Source organism: Harpia harpyja, chromosome 13 (genome assembly GCF_026419915.1).
Source record: "Harpia harpyja isolate bHarHar1 chromosome 13, bHarHar1 primary haplotype, whole genome shotgun sequence".
Classification (NCBI taxonomy): domain Eukaryota; kingdom Metazoa; phylum Chordata; class Aves; order Accipitriformes; family Accipitridae; genus Harpia; species Harpia harpyja.
The window spans coordinates 15,134,408-15,142,846 of NC_068952.1; the positions used below are offsets into that span (position 1 = coordinate 15,134,408).

The 8,439-nt window shown below is 40.4% G+C and overlaps 1 long non-coding RNA gene across 1 annotated transcript; it reads right to left on the minus strand.

The window, feature by feature from the left end:
* On the minus strand, nt 1-2,652 carry LOC128150139 (uncharacterized). Its single transcript, XR_008237947.1, has 2 exons — nt 2,176-2,652; nt 1-1,439 (listed from the first exon to the last, which is right to left on the minus strand). It is a non-coding gene; the product is annotated as an uncharacterized LOC128150139 (long non-coding RNA).
* Between the last annotated feature and the right edge of the window lie 5,787 nt (nt 2,653-8,439).

The window sequence follows — 8,439 nt, forward strand, 5'->3', positions numbered from 1 at the left end:
GAAAGAAAATACTTTCCATTATTTAATCTTCATCATCTGACAGGACACAATTCCTTTAAGAGACATAAATTCTGGTGCTCTGTCCCCTCCACATGCATAGGTGCCGTCAGTCAGCCAGGCGCAGTTAGAGTATAAGAATTACCCTGTACGTATGTTAATGATCTCTGTGTCTAAGAACATAAGGATATGATATACACTTCTAGTACATGGAAACCAGAGTCACTGTAATATAATATTGTAATGAATAAAATCAAAGAATTTCTGTTCGGAGTGTGATTGTGTAAGTTACTATTGATAACTTGTCCACTGTTAAAAACTGGTCTTCCAGCCACTTTCCCATGTTTTTTAAAAAGCAGCTTGACTGTACAAAGGCCTTCTCACTCTCTGGTAAGGATAAGCTTCAAGAGCAGAAGTCTTGTGAAAACTTAAAGCCAAGGCGACACACTTGTGCAAACTCTGCAGAAAAGGAAAAACCAAAATCTTACCAGCATTTTGGCAATTCACATAGCTACAGTTCTCTGTATTAAACACAACATATTTTTAGATATATGAAAGAGGGAAGAGGAGAGAAGAGGGAGAGGAAGAACAAGAGGTAGTGCTATGTAAAACGGGTAAAGCAGACCTTCAATGAGAGCAACTTCATCACAGGTCACTGTGACCCACATTAAAAATCTTTGTCAACACTGGACAAGTGGGCTTACAATTTTGCCACGTTGAATATACAGTCAGATGAACAGATAAATTAGGATGAATTTATTACAGTTTATAACCTTTCTACTTTTCCAGATGCAGAAAAACAGTACGAATGCACAACTGCAATAATCCCATGGCATTCACAGATTTAATAATTTGTAAAATATGAATTATATAGTAGATATCCCACACTTCTGTGTGTCACAGGACTGGCTGGCTAGAAACAGCTGTCTTCTCTGTGTGTTTTCAATAGATTTCCTCTATTACACCTCCTGAAGTTACTTAAAAGAATTTAATATTCTCACTTCCTCCTAGGTAAATCACTCCTGTGTTTTTCCTCCTAGAGTTCATTGTCTTTTTCTGTACTGTGTTTAGATTGAGGTCAATGGTTCTGGTCTCTGTTTCCTCCCCAGCTACCCCAGGCCACCGCCTCTCTTCCAGGCAGGAAAACCCAAGTGACAGTCAGTGGCAAACTGAAGGTCAGAGATTTCCTTGGCTGACCTTCGACACCTTCCCGCAGCAGCCTGAGTCAGCAGTGCTCCTTGCAGATCAGATCTGCCTGGTCTCTTGAGAGCACTCAAAGAAATAAAACTTCATGACTGATGCCTCCTTCATGAGAAATCCAGTCATTTCTAATCCAGTTCTTAAGCCTAGCGGAAGGCTCTTCTTCACAAAGTGTTAAGCAGTTTTCTGTTAAATCTGGTTCACATCCTACTCCAGGTGTCTGTCAAAATACTGAAGCAGGCCTAAACAGAAATTTACATCCATTTAACTTTAGTTGTCTATTTAGATAGCAAGCAAGTAGAATTTTATGCACTTTTATTAAGTTTTTTCTTTAATGTTTTGGCACATCCTAAAAACAATCCACATTTCACAACAGTTCCTGTTATCAAAATATGTCATTCTCATACACGGTTTTTAATTAACACTCCCTCCTCACTGTGCACATTAAATATTGTGCTGGAAGTAGGAAGATTTATTTTACAACTCTAAATCTAAACTTTAAAAACTGAGTATTGATTCTCATTTCTGATTATTCAACACAAGCCAGTTTACAGCCTTCAAAAAGTGGATATTCAATAGTCTCTGATATCCTACAAAGTTACTGGTATCAACAGTATATAAGCTTTGACAAACAGAGCATTCTTAGTCCAAAGTCTATCTTGAAGTAGTTGCTTGATGGACATCCAGGTAAAAAATATGAGATGCAAATATTTCTCAAATATAAGGGCAAGACTGGCTGACAAGACAAGTAAAATGCAGAGAAGTGCAGTGTGCTGTAAGGGGTAGATAATTCTCATGCAGAGTCAATAGATGGAGAATATGAACGTGTCTGCAGCATTTTTTCAGGAATTTCTTTGTTTGCTAGCACAAGTTCTGCTAAGATGGACAAGCACATCTTCGCTTCAAAGCACCACTTTTTATTTACAGCCATGTGGTCTACCCTGGCGCAGACATATAACCGCATGTTCAAGGCATTACCTGAGGACACCGGACACCCGCCTTCCATTTCCTTGGGCCAATGCTGCTTGCATCTTCAGTGGGACTCACATATGGTGATGTTATGCTCACTTCTGCTGCAGGGGCCCAGCTTCCAGAGCAGGCTGTGCAGTCTTAGCCCAGGCTGCAACCCCTGTGAGATCACAAAGCACTTACATGCATAGCAATGGGATTCCCAGCAGCCAGAGGCCTCAGTCAGTCAAGCTGCTGAAAGAAATGCCAAATGGAGAAGTGTGTCTGGAATCCCTTGTTTCTCTACACTGCAGAGCTTCTTTAAATTCACTGCTGATCATAGGAATCACTTTTTAACCCCTCCTGTATTCAGGGGCCCCACACATCCCTTTGGGCATGAGTGACTAGATCAAGATCACTCTTTTGTTTCGAACAGCCAGTGTTAATATTACCATTCACCTTAAGTTATAACACAGAAGACTTCTGCAGGAAACAGGCAACCAGGACCCTACACCCACAGCACCCTTAGCATCCTAAATCCACATATCCCCCACTCAGCAGAAAACCCCAGAGTACTTCCACATAAGCCTCAGTTGTTCTTATCTGAGGTGAAGGATACGGCTTTGAATGTTTGGATGGGAGCTCTGACACACAGCTCAGTGTTTCACCACCAGCACTATCCATGATCCTGGAATGGAAGCAGCCAAGGCTGCTCACTTTTGTGCTCAAACCACCGTTGTCACCCCAAGCAGACCTACCAAACCTGATCCTTCAGATGTCGTCAAATCACAGAAGCCTGTTTTGTGACTTCTGATGGTGCTTTCACCATGCCAGGGCACTCAGTCCTGCCAAAATGGTACTACTTCTGAATAAAGGCAGTGCTACTTAAGGAATTTATCAGCAAAATTATGTCTCTGGGCTTTCAGAAACCATGATGACTGCAGGTGGCCTTGCGAATTCTCAGTCTGAACTGAAATTTATGCATCTGAGTCTCACTTAAGGGGCTTGAGTCCTCCCTTTGACCAGTATAGATGGGTCTGTCTATGGCTAAGAGCTGCACATATTCTGGTAGATTAAGGAACATCAAATGCCTTTCCTGTTGAAGTGGTGGAGCAGCCTTGACATGGTTTTAGTCTGGGTCAGCTAACATTTGGGAGAGTGCCAGGTTACAGCTAATTCCTAGCCACAGCTCAGGAGTTAGTATAGGCCAGAGACTACTCCCAAAAGTCAGTTTGGGTTTTCTGAGTGTAGGAGAGTTCAACAGTACGGACACAGGTCCTTCCAGTTGCAAATACATTTAGAGCTAACCTCGCTAACATGGCAGTGAGGGCCAGACAGAGAAATCCTTTCATGTCTCAGCAATTATGTTCCACAGTCCAAGACAGCAAAGCAAAGAGAAGAAAGTATGTAAGAGTACACAAGGACGGTTTGTCCTATGTTGGGAACTTTCTGTTCTTGGAGACAAAAAAAAAAAAAAATCTGTTAATGACAAGACATACCATATTCTTATGTTATAGAGTTGCACTTGTAAAATGGAAACACAGGCTCACAGCTGATAAATAGCCAGAGAGAGCAGTCACCAGGCTGATTATAAATATGTGCTCAGATAGCTCAGGGACTCCGAGGACTGAGATACTCTACATGGCAACATGGTTATTTAAATACCTCCTCTTCCACCAGAGTACAGCCATTATTCAAAGAGAGGAAGCATATTCATTCCTGAGTGCTCCAGACAAGGGACAGTTATGAAAAGCTTTCTGCACAAATGAGGCAAATGTGGTATCCCACAGGGAGACTGAACAACAGCTTCTGTCACAGCCTCAAAACGACTGTACCTGAATGAATGGAGGCTGGAAGGTAGCTGGGTTCATGGACAGCAGTGTTTGTTGAAGTCTGTCACTCCCTCTTGAGGGTTACTTACATGGGTTTAAAACTTTATTTTTGCAATTGCAACAGATACAGCTGACAGCATGAAAACAATTAGATTAACATATAAACAGTTGAGGCTATAATGCTATTAAAATGGACGTTCAAGGAAACTGTAGCCATTTCTACAGCTGTTTTGGAAAGTCTCTCTTTGGCAGAACATGCTGGATTGTCATTCCAAATGCCTGTGCTTCCCATGCTGGTTTCCTGAGGAAGGGTTTGTGGATGGAGCTGTTTATTTATTACATTTTTTTTACCCCGCTTAGCTGTAGCTGTGGATTCCCCAGCCTTATGAAAGTAGTCATTAGTTGCCTTGTTTGGCCAGGAGAAATCTGTAAAGAAACTGGCTCTTGTCCAGAGGGTTCCTGGAACTTTCTCCCAACCTTGTGTAAGAGCTTAATAATATCAAATTTAATTTTATGTAAGATTTGTTACAAGGCCATAGGTGTTTTGTGAGAACAAGGAGCAAAAGAACTGAAATTACGTTTATTGTTCCAAAGTAAATCATACCAAATGAAGTTCAGATGGGACTTCCTAAGGTGATCATCTCTCCAATTGGAGCAAGACCACAAGGAGCAGATCCTGTCATCTTAAATGAGAACCAAAGGAAATCAGCATCACCTACATCCACATACCCTCAGGCTATTTTGAAGGCAAGTTCCTTGGCTGTGCCAGCCTAAAGCTGCAATAAACTCCCACAAAAACAATGGACAATCGCAGCATTTATGATGTTCTGTCCCTCAAGTGTTGACCTTTTTTTCTCTGGGAAACAGAAAGCAACCTGCTCTTATATGTTTTTAAAAGAAACACTCTATTGCAAATGCCTCCCCCTTTGGAGGAAGACATACAGAACAAACACCTAACAGATTTTAGTCACGTTACTTAATATGCTGTTAGAAGGGGAGCAGATGCTACAGCAAAAAGTGCATTATGAAGCCAGCATAACAGTATAAAACATAGTAAAACACTACCTTTTCAGAAGACATTTATGCACTTGACACTGAACGCGTGAAGCTTAAGAAAATACCACCTTACGCAGAGTGCAAGTCCTATTTATAGAAATTATGTCCCTGACAAGAGCATCCATCATTTTCTGAAGTCTGCAGTTCTGTGGTGATTTTCAGCCACATCCATAACATCAACAGTTTGTCACCCGTACAGAGTGTTGCATGCAGCACAACAACCTGAACGCTATTTGTTCTGATCATTGATTATGGAGTTCTCCTGTATTATTACATACTTACTGGGTGAGAGCAACCTGAAGTGCTATTTCTAGTTTCAGCTGGCTGGAAGGACTTACCCGTTCTAGACAACCATCTGTTCTGACTAAATTACAACCTCTCCTCATGCTTCAGGATATCACTGGCTATGGAAAAGTTGTGAAGAAGCTTTCTGTTGGCTAGAGAAGCACCTCCTGCTTGTCCACCTTCTCAAGAAACCAGAAAGACAAGCTGACATCAGCCTGACACTGCTTGCTGTGGTATGCTCATGCACTGCCTGATACCAGATTCAATTTAAGATCCTGTTCTTCTTCAGCACAGATCAAGGACTGGGCCTTGTACATCTCATGTACTACCTTGCTTGAAAGTTTACCATGACCTAGCATGACAGCTGTGGTCATTGGTAATCACTGCCAAAAGGGAGGATCATAGGAGTGGGTGGAAAGGAAATCAGACATTCCTGGCAGCTGGCCTGCAGCTCTGAAGCTTCCTTTCACCAAACATCAGACTGAAAACAGATCTCCGCTTGCTGAAGAGAAAAGTATGGGCTTCCACTTTTCAATCACTTTTCCTTAGTGCAGCATACAAATGGTTTCCTCTCCCCAAAGAGAAAAGGAGAAAAGAGAAAAGGCAAAGGGAAAAACACATGTGTTCACCCAGTGGAGTGAAAACAAAAGGCCAGAGAACACTGTTCCTCCCTGTTTCATTACTGTCATTTTTCTTAGCAACAGTAGATTAGGCAGGCAGGGAACGATGGCCCTTGGAAAGCAAAACAGAGAAGTGTTTACCATATAAACAGAGAATTGAAGAGTTACACAACAGTTGAAACAGAAAAGTTTTAAGTTGTTTTTTTGATGAGCACACTACACAGAAAAGGATATATTCCAGCAAAATTTAGTATGTGCTTTTACTGTTAAATTTTCACGAATTCAGTAATTACCTACAATGTGGTTCCCCTCAAGGGCTCAGCAGGATCGCCTCTACCTCCAAGGAAAATGAACCAACTTTTTTCTCATAAATAACCCATCTGAACCCAACTAAATTCTATGCTGTTTAGTCCTATAAACAGTTCTCAGAAATGTAGAAGAGGTTCTGCTTGTTTGGCTAGGATTGCATCTTTTTTAGGGCAGGTGGAAGAGAAAGTAAAAAAGAGGAACAACCACCAACAGCGATTGTGAAATAATGTGGTTTACAAACCCGTTGATTTGAAAACAAATTAGATTTAGTGGCTATGTCCACCATGGTAAAACCCCAAAATTCAAGAATTTCCCTGGCTTCTGGGCCTGTCGATAATTTCAGAACAGTACTGTGAAATCCTCCAGCTATTCACTCCAGCTGAGCCTGCTTAATTAGAATTCCTCAGCACTTAGACATTTTTCCTTAATAGCAAATGATACAAATAATCACTTCAGGAGACAGTGGAATATATAACATGGGCTCTTTTTTAAAAAAATATTGTTATTAAACTGAAAGACAAAAGTAATAGTGACAGCTCCCCAACAGATTTTTGTCAAGCCAAACACAATCAAAACCATCCTGAAGTTTCTGAGGTTGTACAGACTGGTGGTTTAAAACTCTCTTTCTAACCCCATCGTCATGACTCTTTCAAGTGAACAAACATGCAAAGACATTTCAAGCACCATGGCAATGTTGACTCGGAGCATTGTTAACTCCTACCAAAAGGCTGTGGGAAGCACAGTTAAATGATAGAGGGTTTCGTTTATTAATCTGTGATGAAAACCAGGCTTCTGTTGATGGAGGGGGCGGGGGAAGGGTAAAGATAGGCTTGTCTGTTTAATGTTTGGCCCAGATTTTTTTTTTTTTTTTTTTTTTTGAAAAGCAAGCAGCTGAGTGCATTGCTTCTGGCTGTGTCTTTCTGTAGGTTGCCAGTTGCCAGCATTCACAAAGCACAAGTTATGTAATGCACTCCTATCAGGAATCTGAGTTCAAAAACATTTCATGAAGTCCCATGCTGTTCTTGCCGGAGTAATTGTTTCTGATAGTGAAAAGTCTGTATCACCCTGATTCAGCTGTCTTGGCCCTCTCCAATGGCAGCACTCTGTGCTTTCGCTCAATCTCTTCTCCTTCCCTCCCTCCCAATGATCTCTGCTCATTTCTTAAGGAGACTATTCTCTTCCCTAAACCCCTTCACCAGCTTTTGCCAAAGGAAAAGAAAAATAAAGGAGGACACATGTACTTTCGCCTCTCCTGTGCCTCTTAAACAGGCTGGTTTTTCCTTGCTTATCATTTGCAAAATCCTCATTTCTTTGGCAAGTGCAAAAGAAACACTGGATTTATGATCGAAAGTATATTCATGCCATTGCAGTATTGACAGAATAGATTTTCTGACCTAATTTTGAGAGTAAAGACCTAAATTTCAGAGCAATCTGCCTCCCAGAAATGTGCTTACTCCTGATGGAATCATTTGAGGCACTTTTCAGGAAAATTCTGCAACTTTTCACAGAAGAAAATATTGGATGACTTGTTGAGTGAGGAATTTCATTTGCAGTCACTCTGCCACTTTTGATATCATTAAAATCAATCAGGCACACAGATAAAAGCATGTAATTATTCAAGGTATCTAAATTAGAGTGCGTAAAGAGGAAATAATGCAGAACAGCTCTCTCTTTCAATCTGAATTCAATATTTTTATGCCAGTACACGAATGTGTAAATATTAGTCAATATATTTCAGCATGTAAATAACAGCAATCTGCTTCCTTGGTAAAATGTAAATAAAAGAAATTAAAGTTAAAAAAATAAAATTGCAGTAAGAGTCAGAATTAGTATGAAATGCCCTTATCAAATATCACATCAAAATACAGGCTTAAACTCTAAACACTATTAAACTGTGCTTTCTTATAATTCTCTTTCCAGTGTAGTTGCTAATATAGTTAACAAACAGCTCATTCTTTAAAGAGTGAAATTTGATTCATATCATTGTGTCTAAGTAAATATGAAATTTAGGCCAAAGTATCTTTGAGAGGTTTGATCCATGACAGTCAGTCAAAGGATTCCCATTTCTTTCAGCAGACTTCAACACAGATGCTTGGAGCAAGGATATCTGGGAAAGATGTGTTTAATGTTAAAGTAATGATTTACAAGGTACTGGAAAAGTGTACTGATAGAAGCCTTCAAAGCACAATTAG